At 43.8% G+C, this 10,014-nt stretch overlaps 1 long non-coding RNA gene across 3 annotated transcripts; it reads right to left on the bottom strand.

Annotated features, from left to right (window-relative positions):
• Window positions 1–1,442: 1,442 nt before the first annotated feature.
• LOC110485949 lies at window positions 1,443–9,563 on the bottom strand. 3 transcript variants are annotated; one of them, XR_002468013.2, is made up of 5 exons: window positions 9,362–9,563; window positions 6,328–6,531; window positions 4,021–4,093; window positions 2,856–2,906; window positions 1,443–2,465 (listed from the first exon to the last, which is right to left on the bottom strand). It is a non-coding gene; the product is annotated as an uncharacterized LOC110485949 (long non-coding RNA). The 3 variants fall into 3 exon arrangements; XR_002468014.2 differs by having other exon boundaries at window positions 6,431–6,531; XR_005035497.1 differs by lacking the exons at window positions 6,328–6,531; window positions 9,362–9,563 and adding an exon at window positions 4,295–4,781.
• Window positions 9,564–10,014: the final 451 nt, after the last annotated feature.

Below are 10,014 nucleotides of genomic sequence, written 5' to 3'. Positions count from 1 at the left end.
CAAATTCAGGTATGTTACTCCCCGTTTCGTTCCGTTTGCTTCTGTTTAAGAAACCTTTTTCAACAGAATTGGCGGAATGATCACACCCCTGATCACACAAAAACAGCTCACTTTCATAGCAGCCACATAAAAACAGCATGATCACTTTTCTCGCAACTGTCTTTCTACACGCTCTCCTCCTCTCACCTTTTCCCTTCACTTGTGAACTTCAGTGCACAACATCAACTCTCTGAGACCAGGCAGAAAAACAACGTCTAAGCCGAACCTTCATATTAGGACCGCTAACCGCTACACACAGCCTACATTGTTGTCATGTCATCGTCAACTAGAACTACTAAAACTAATGGGTTAGAAAACCCGCTACAATCATGCAGTACAGTGTACAGTCAGAAAGCAGTTTAGCAGTAATACATTTATAAAACCAAAACATTTCCTTGACTTGGAAGAGTTCGAGTGTTGGATAGCCACAGCCAGCTAGCCAACATAGCATCCCTCTCTGTTTTACCCGGGTGTTTGAGTAGGCTAAACTAGCTTGCTGTATTTGCTAGCTAAGTGAAAGTAAAAACAATATAACCAAATATAGCTCTCTCTCTCTCTCTCTCTCTCTCTCTCTCTCTCTCTCTCTCTCTCTCTCTCTCTCTCTCTTTCTCTCTCTCTCTCTCTCTCTCTCTCTCTCTCTCTCTCTCTCTTGCCTCTCCTTAATTTAGGAAGAAATTAATTTGTTCAACTATTGTCTTTCTCTTTGAGTCTACTACTCACCACTGCAGTGCTGGCTAGCTGTAGCTTATGCTTTCAGTACTAGATTCATTCCCTAATCCGTTGACTGGGTGGACAACATGCCAGTTCATGCTGCAAGAGCTATGATAAGTTTGAGGACGTCCTCCGGACGTTGTCATAGTTACTGTGTAAGTCTATGGAAGGTGGTGAGAACCACAAGCCTCCTTGGTTTTGTATTGAAGTCAAATTACCCAGAGGAGGACAGAAGCTAGTGTGATTTTAAGCAATTATAAGTAGGCATTACCTAATAATTGCCTAGTAATTGTCTACTAATTGGTTGATGATGTCATTGGAAACACTTACTTTCCGCCATCTTTTCTACTACAAAACATAGAAGCCAGCTTTTTCGCGTATGTTACTGTTGGGGTGGTGCTTAGATTTTAAAATTTATTAGAATCCCAATTAGCCGACGCCAACGGTGACAGGTAGTCTTCCTGGGGTCCGACTTACTGGAGATGATTGTGAAAATGTCCCTTAAATAGAGTGGATCTAAATGCCGCCCAAATCCCTTTATGGCAATGCATTTTGTACTTTTTCGTAAAAAAAAGAAAAAAAAAGACTTGCCTTCCCTTTGTGACGCTGACGGACGAAAACAAACAAGCCAATGAAATCCCCAGGACAACAGGAGAAAATCAACAGCAACAACAAGGATTCAATCATTTATTTAATCAGCCAGGAAGCATGGCGTCTTGGATCTCATTTGGGGGACCGAGGAGACTTGGGACCAGGAAGTCAGCTGACACAGTACAGGTCGCACTGCTCCGTCTGTTGAGACCCTATATATAGACACCAAATCATATCTGCTTCCAAGAAATCATTCAACTACCAACCACACAGTCCCATTTCCCTCCTAAGCCACAGAGCATTCAATAGAATCAATAACTTCTCAAATGGATACTTAGTCAAGTGGTCTGCAGGTCAAAGTTAATGGGCATTGGAATGTACCCGAACTTGCCTTTTTTTCCTTTCTTTTTAAACGTTTGGTGTACAGACTGATATGTGTGTTCTGTTTCCACTGGCAGATTTCCAACATTTTCAGACAAAGATACAACAGAGAGTAGCTCAGATAAATCACAAGTTTATTTAATTGAGGTGAGGGTTGCGTGAGGGAAGAATTGGTCTCTAGCCTCTTGGACCAGAGAAGGTCAGACTGTAAACTCTGGACTCTGTTTGACTTATCATCATCCTTTATTAGAGTGTGACTCCTGGAGGACATCTGTGTCTTTATATGATTACACCTCTCCAGAATGTCAAACAGCAACTTATCATAGATGAGTACACATCATGCTTTGGAACGGTTGCATCCCATTTGTTCCTCTTTGCTTTCAATGCATACCCTGAAATGGAGAGATTCAGACAAGGGTAGAAATGTATTTTCATGAGCTCTGGTATATAACTGAATATCTTTGACTCCTCCTCTGTGGTAGCACTATCTATGGTGGTTTCTAGATGATTCACACCAATAAACATTTCAAATCAATCAATAATGAAGGCTTCGTTCTGCCATTGTCCATTTTAGCTGCCGAGCAATATGTTCCATGGCTCTTCAGTCTGTGGGTGTAGAGGACCTACAGCTGTCTGTAAGTAAGGGCTGGATGACGGGAGGGAAACCAGTCTTGGAAGGAAGGGGAGAAGTGGTTTGAGCCATCCCCAGGCTCGTGGCGAGGATATTTATCCAGGGAAGCACACTGGGAGAGGGAAGAGAGAGGCAGTTAGTTTGTAAGTTAGCTGCCGACTATCTAACTTACTAATACTACTGTCTGCAACAATGGTGTGACACAGGTGAAAAGCAACGAAACCATCCTGAAAAACTTTTTTTTTGATACTATTACAAACTGTAACTATTTTGTCTATTGAGTATGGAGTTTTCAGGCTGTAGATGTATCTCCTTTAGCACATGGTTCAAAGCCTTTATCAGCTGACACAGGATAAATCAATGTGTAAATATTCCTGTACAGGGAATCGCCAAAGACGAGGTTGTCCTTTGAAACACGTCCCAGAATTCAACTTCAAACAACACAGATGTCCGCTAGAGTAGTGGCAATCACAAAATCACACAGAGACTTGGATCGACTCACCAGTTGCCTAGCCATTGAACTGAGGACATTTTCGACATCCTGGACCCACATCTGTGAAAGAGAGAGAGAGAGGTCGAGGTAGAGAGGGGAAAAGAGAGACCAGGCAGACCAGGGGATGATAAGCAGCTGACACGCAAGGACATGAATCATTCAAAGAGAGCGAGACGTTGTTGCGAAACAGAATCTCTTTATGCCACATTTTATCACACTAGGCCTAGTTTTGCAAAGGGAGACGTTTTCTGCCTCGCGTTGCCATGAAACATTTAGCCGCATGCTGGATTTCTCCCCAGTAACTGTGCGTACCCTTGGTTCTTGTGACCCGGAAGTCTCAAGTCTTGATGAAGTGACATTTCTAAGTCGCCTCATCACACAGTCACATACTACAAAAACGACATAGCAGAAGAGTAAAACCCTTCCAAGGTAACAATGGAGTGTTGGTAGTTTGCCTGAGATGACAAAACACAGAGAGATTGTGCAGGTGAGAGACGTCTTACTCTGTGGCTCTGTCTCTTCTCTATGCTCCACTCCCTCACGTCTCTCCAGTGCCCTGGCAGGCGAGCACAAGCCACCCTTCTATCCTCTGCTCCAGGCATGCTGAAGAAGCATCCGCTCTCTCCCTTCTGACTCCCAGACAGTCCCTGTCCACTGGTGTTTGGAATTGGCCCAAACAGAGCTGTGGGTTTCTGGCCAGATTACACCCTCTTATCAGTCTCAGGTGACTGACACGGTTTCTGTATTTGCAACTTGAGTCGAGACATTGATACTCTGCCCTGTGTGCTAGAGTTCCTCTGGTTAGGGCAAGGCTCTTTCATTGCCATTCAGTACATCCTGCCCCTAGTCACGACCCTGTAAGGCTAAACCATCTCTGACTTAGTCAACCTCAAATATCTGAAAAGCTACTTCAACCTCAACTAGCTGTGTCATTGGGCTGGCCATGTAACAGAGAAGGCTTTGATCTACGGGAAAGATGATCTATCTATTTATTTTTCTCTGCATTATAAACGATCTGACAAAAGAAAGAGCCATTATTGATGTGAAGACAGATTTAATGATTTACTGTCCTAGCACTGCTGCTGAATAATAATTATGACAAACTGTAGTTATGTAAAATAGAGAACACGTTTGGAAATCAGAAAAGACTAGACGAGAATAATTGGTCTCTCACCTGTTCCTTTTCCTTCCATACAGCCTGGTCACCTTCCCCGTGTGTTCACGACTGGTTGCTGCTGCCTGAGGATCTGAAAAGAGGAATTTCCAACCAGAAAGTTTAAACCAGTAGACTGTCTTGTATAAGTACATAGGCTGAACTGTGAAACACATGTGTTAGCCATGAGAGTTTAGTGTGCCTAGCTAGCCTGACGCACTGCCACCTGGGGACTAAATTGCTTTTGGCTCGACTCCTGGACACTTGTTTAAAGTATCCACTACTGCAGTCATACCAAGTCTCCGTGTAGTAAATCCAGGGCCCGTATTAAAAATGTGTTTCAGAGTAGGGTCCCTCCTGTCCGTATAATCGTATGCATTATGATCTAAAAGGCAAAACGGATCCTTTAGCAGCAGTCCTACTCAGACCTTTTGTGAATGCGGGCCCCGGAGCCTGCGGCACCTCACTAGCACTAAGCCTAAACTCTTGATTGGGTGGTTATTGATGCCTACCATCCAGGAAGCTTCGCTGGTATTGCCATGGAAACGAAAAGACTAGCCAGCCAGATGCATTTGGGGAAGAGCGGTTCCAGATTCTAATTTGACTAATTTGCTGGATTGAAACCAGAGGGAGCAGGTCTTATACTTTTTCCTGAACCCGTTCCCATAACAAGCCTGTGTCTCTCTCATGCTCTTTCTCCACCTGTTGGAGCGACAAGTGATATGTAGATATGATTCAACTTCCTATCTATTGAGCTTGAGCTCTTATTTACATCACCAGTCAAAAGTTTGGACACACCCCCTCATTCCAGGGTTTTTCTTTATTTTGACTATTTTCTACATTGTAGAATAATAGTGAATACATTAAAACAGTGCAATAACACATATAGAATCATGTAGTAACCAATAAAGTGTTAAACAAATCAAAATATATTTTATATTGAGATTCTTCAAAGAAGCCACCCATTGTCTTGATGACAGCTTTGCATACTCTTGGCATTCTCTCAACCAGCTTCATGAGGTAGTCACCTGGAATGCATTTAAATTAACAGGTGTGCCTTATTAAAAGTTCATTTGTTTGAGCCAATCAGTTGTGTTGTGACAAGGTAAGGGCGGTGTACAGAAGATAACCCTATTTGGTAAAAGACCAAGTCCATATTATGCCAAGAACAGCTCAAATAAGCAAAGAGAGACAGTTCATCATTACTTTAAGACATGAAGGTCAGCCAGTGCAGACAAATTTAAGAACTTAAATGTTTTTTCAAGTGCAGCTGCAAAAACCATCAAGCGCTATGATGAAACTGTCTCTCATGAGGACCTTCACAGGAAAGGAAGACCCAGAGTTACCTCTGCAGCAGAGGATATGTTCATTAGAGTTACTAGCCTCAGAAGTTGCAGCCCAAATAACAGACACATCTCAACGTCAACTGTTCAGAGGAGACTGCGTGAATCGGGTCTTCATGGTTGAATTGCTGCAAAGAAACCCCTACTAAAGGGCAAGAAGAAGAGACTTGCTTGGGCCAAGAAACACGTCCAAATTTGAGATCTTTGTCAGATGTAGTGTAGCTGAAGGGATGATCTCTGCATGTGTAATTCCCACCGTGAAACATGGAGGAGGAGGTGTGATGTTGTGGGGGTGCTTTGTTGGTGACACTGTCTGTGATTTATTTAGAATTCAAGGCACACTTAACCAGCATGGCTACCACAGCATTCTGCAGCGATATGCCATCCCATCTGGTTTGGGCTTAGTGGGACTATCATTTGTTTTTCAATAGTACAACGACCCAACACACCTCCAGGCTATTTGACAAATAAGGAGAGTGATGGAGTGCTGCATTAGATGACATGGCCTCCACAATCACCCAACCTCAACCCAATTGAGATGGTTTGGGATGAGTTTGACCGTAGAGTGAACAAAAAGCAGCCAACAAGTGCTCAGCATATGTGTGAACTCCTTCAAGACTGTTGGAAAAGCATTCCAGGTGATGCTGGTTGAAAGAATTCCAAGAGTTGCAAAGCTGTCATCAAGGCAAAGGGTGGCTACTTTGAAGAATCTAAAATCTAAAACACATTTTGATTCGTTGAACACTTTTTTGGTTACTACATGATTCCATATGTGTTATTTCGTAGTTTGGATGTCTTAGTAATAGCAAAAATAAAGAAAAATTGTTGAATGAGTGGGTGTGTCCAGAATTTGGACTGGTGCTGTACAGTATGCCTACTGTGCTTGACGGTCTTTGATGTAGGTATGCTTTCCCACAGCATCATTTAAACCCCTCTTTGACCTACAGCTTTACTACAGACACAACAAACTGTATTGTTTACTCACAAATTGCAGGTGAACTCCGTTAGAGGCCGAAGAGGATGACAGGTGTATGTTTTAGAAGGCTATGTCGGTCTGGCGTACATCCAACTTTACTGTAGTAATGTACCTGGAACTGATGCCTGACAGGTCGGGGAGCCTCACTTCTCCATGGGCTGCAGTTCTCTCTGCACGTATGCCATCTCTTTCTCCCCCAGCTCATCCGGATGGCTGAAAGGATGGATGGAAGGAGGAGAGAAGAGGAAAGCAGGGGTGGAGCGGTGGGTGGACAGCAGGTGAAAGATCGTATTAGCACAGGAGAGGAGAGTCTGACAGATAAACTCCCACAGCTGAATACCTCTGGGGGTTCTAAGTGTAAGTATGGTGACTGCTCGCCTCTTGGCATGGGCTATCACCATTACCTCAGTGACTCAGTGACTTCCTGCCAGAAAGAGAGAGACAGATTACTCTGAGGACATGCTTTTTGGTTGCTTTGTTGGTTTTTGAGGGGGATTCTCCTTTTAGCTGCTCAAGCACAGTCCGTTTGGTTCAATGCAAAGTGATGTGTCACTGTTTCGAGGTTGGTGGGTAGCAGTGTTCCACAATCTGCATTGAAAATGTTTGGTCCTTGTAATGTAGTCAGTGTTCAATATACAGAGGAGAGAATTACTACCCGAGCATATGTCAAGCAGCCTGTTTCGCTTGTAATGCCTGTATATGTGTGTGTGCTCGTGTGTGTTTACATGATTTAAAACAAGCCTCCAGAGATTGTACGGCAGGCCAGAGGTTCATAGAGAGAGTGTTAATCAGCTCCAGGGGTAAACAGAAGATCTGTGTCGTTGGGTCTCTGTCCCACGGGAGATGTTTGAATATACTCCAACCACTCCTGCCACAACCAGCACTATGGCATCTCCATCTGCTGAGCTGATGGGGAATGCTGATGAGAGAATGCTCTTACATTGTGAACTTGGTGGCAGGGCGGAAGGTAGCCTAGTGGTTAGAGCGTTGGGCCAGTAACTGAAAGGTTTCGGGTTAAAATACCTGAGCCCGTACGGTATAAAATCTGTTGATGTGCGCTTGATCAAGACACTTAACCCTCATTTGCTTCATGGGTGTCATACTACTATGGCTGACCCTGTAAAACAACACATTTCACTATGTTTTTATTTAATTGTATTTATTTTGAATCCTAGCCCCCGTCCCCGCAGGAGGCCTTTTGGTAGGCCGTCATTTAAAAAAAAAAAGTGTATCTGGTCATTTTATATTGCTGAAGATGAACTGTTACTAAAAGTGTGTTATTTCTTTGGACTGGTTGTGTGAGAGTAATACTGTGGGGTGGCTGAGGAGAGTCTATAACGTTGTCTGTGTAAGTATGTGCTTGTGGGAAGGACGGTCAGGAGAATGTCCTCAGTGGCCTCTCTCTCTACTCAACTCTCCAGCAACAAGGCTCTCCAAGGACAGTAGTGTGTCACTCTTTATTTGGATAGTCTGGATAGTCCATCTGTAGATTTTCTACAGATGATCATACTATCAACAAACTATCTGTTGATAAGCAACTGCTTGCTAAGGTTGCGGTTTAGGTGGGACAATTGTGCGCTGCCCTATGGGACTCCCAATCACGTCCGGATGTGACACAGCCTGGATAAGGGTTAAGGTTAGGGGTAGGTCTAGGGTTAGGCTTAGTAGATAGTTATTTGAAATGTTACTGATAGTCTGCAAATAGTCTGTAGAGCATCTACAGTCTAAGACTATGACTATCAGATCGGATGGTGAAACACTACAGTAGCACTGTCCCACCCAGTCAAATTGATCACACAATAGAATGCTCACATTGGTCGTACATCTCATGGCGAAAGAACAGGCTGTCCCATCTCCTCCCTGACAAACTGGTTTGAACTCTAATAACGCCATAATGTCTACCCTCAACTTTTCAACTCAAACTTTTCAACCCGATCACAGCCTGTTGCCTTGTTTTGCAGAGTTAGACAAATGTGAGCAGAGAAAGATTATCTCAAAGATTATCTTGACAAGCAATTTAGGGAAGGATTTTAATGGCTTGACAGTAATCCATGAGTCATAATGGTACAAAACAACACGTGAGGCGATGAAAGCTTGGGTCGTTTTTTGTTGTTGTAAACAATCTTATAGCCCAACTTGCTTTGAGTTCAGAGTTGACTGGGAGGCTGGCACACCGGGTACAGGCTGGTATTTGGCATCAGCTTGCCATCCAAAGCACCACATCCAAGCCTCTATAGACAATCCATCCATCATAGTGGTGTTTTTACATTCCTCAAATCTCAAAACAAAATAGCCTCACATACTGAGCTTTCCTTCCTCTCTCAGCTTTGCATGAAGAGATCGTCTGTTATTTAGGGTCTCATGCTGTAGTACCGCAATTGATTTCCTCCCCATGATCTTGAGTTTTATGGCCACCGTGGCGTTAACAATTAATATTTACTAGAAACCTCTGTTTTTTCCCAGAAGGGTTGTTCCAAGAGTTGTCCTTCAACATGACATTCAGCAGGGAACTAACTGAGCACACTTCACACTAACGACGCCAGCTTCGCAGCACAAAATCACCTAGAATCAATTCAAATCTCGACCCCTGGTGTTTTTCACACCACTTAATTGCCTCTTTTCCCAGACTCTGACAGTCACATTGAGATGACATTCAAGGACAGGGAGGGCCTTATTTAGGCTGGGGGGAACTAGAACAAATACATCTGGTGTACTCTGTACTGGCATTATACTCATCACACATAATAGAGACAGAGAGTAGACAAATGATTAGGAGATGACAAATGATTCAAACAAATGATTCGAACTGAAGAGCCCAAGTGCTGGCAAAACGGACTCTTTCTCATTGCAAATCCCACACAAGAATAAAGCCATCAAACAAGACTATAGCCCTCGGACACCAAACTTAGAGCCCCCAACCAGAGCATGATAGGGATTGGAGCTCTCTGTGTAGACCAGTTGACTTTCTCTATGCCAGACACTGGCAAGCAGGGAATGTAAAGGGATTAATTGTGTATCGGTGTGTAGGCTTGGATGTACTCACGGTTTGACTCGGTTGTTGAATCGTCTGCGCAGAATGACTGACAGGGTCGAGATGATCAGGATCGTGGTGCACATGATCAACCTGGCCCACACACCCAGCAGGCAGGCCGGGTCAGCATGAACAGCTCATGGGGGCTCTCTGTCCCACAACCCGGAGGGGCCAAATTAGGGTAGCGTAAGCGTTAGCCTGTTAGCCTGTTCGAGTCCGCTGCCCATACTTCTTTCCTAGACGCCTGCTAAAACCTGGCTGGATTAGCAGGTAGGGATTAGACCAGATGAGATCACTGATACTGTACTATTATAAGCCACTATGTGATGTGTACGCACTTTCTCATGAATCTCTAATTAGACACGTATACCAGTTACATATGGAATTTCTGCTTGAGTCACTGGACTAGAAAAAGTCTCAAGATGAATCATCTTCCTGTTTATCAACCAGTATTATCACAGGCTATCAATGCTACTACCATGATGTGCCCCACTGGAGCCTATATTGACGACTTCCTATATGGAAAACTTTTCATAGGCCCCTGAATGCCAGACCCTTGGCAACATAATGAATCATTACAGGGAAAGGCGCAAAGAAGGGATGGATGCTCTCTGTCCCGGATGTCAATGAATACCATCCTCCCCTGTCTTGTTAGAGTGAGGAGA

This window comes from Oncorhynchus mykiss, chromosome 13 (assembly GCF_013265735.2).
Source record: "Oncorhynchus mykiss isolate Arlee chromosome 13, USDA_OmykA_1.1, whole genome shotgun sequence".
Classification (NCBI taxonomy): Eukaryota; Metazoa; Chordata; class Actinopteri; order Salmoniformes; family Salmonidae; genus Oncorhynchus; species Oncorhynchus mykiss.
The sequence above is the reverse complement of the archived record's forward strand: the minus strand, read 5'-3'. Positions and strand labels throughout refer to the sequence as shown.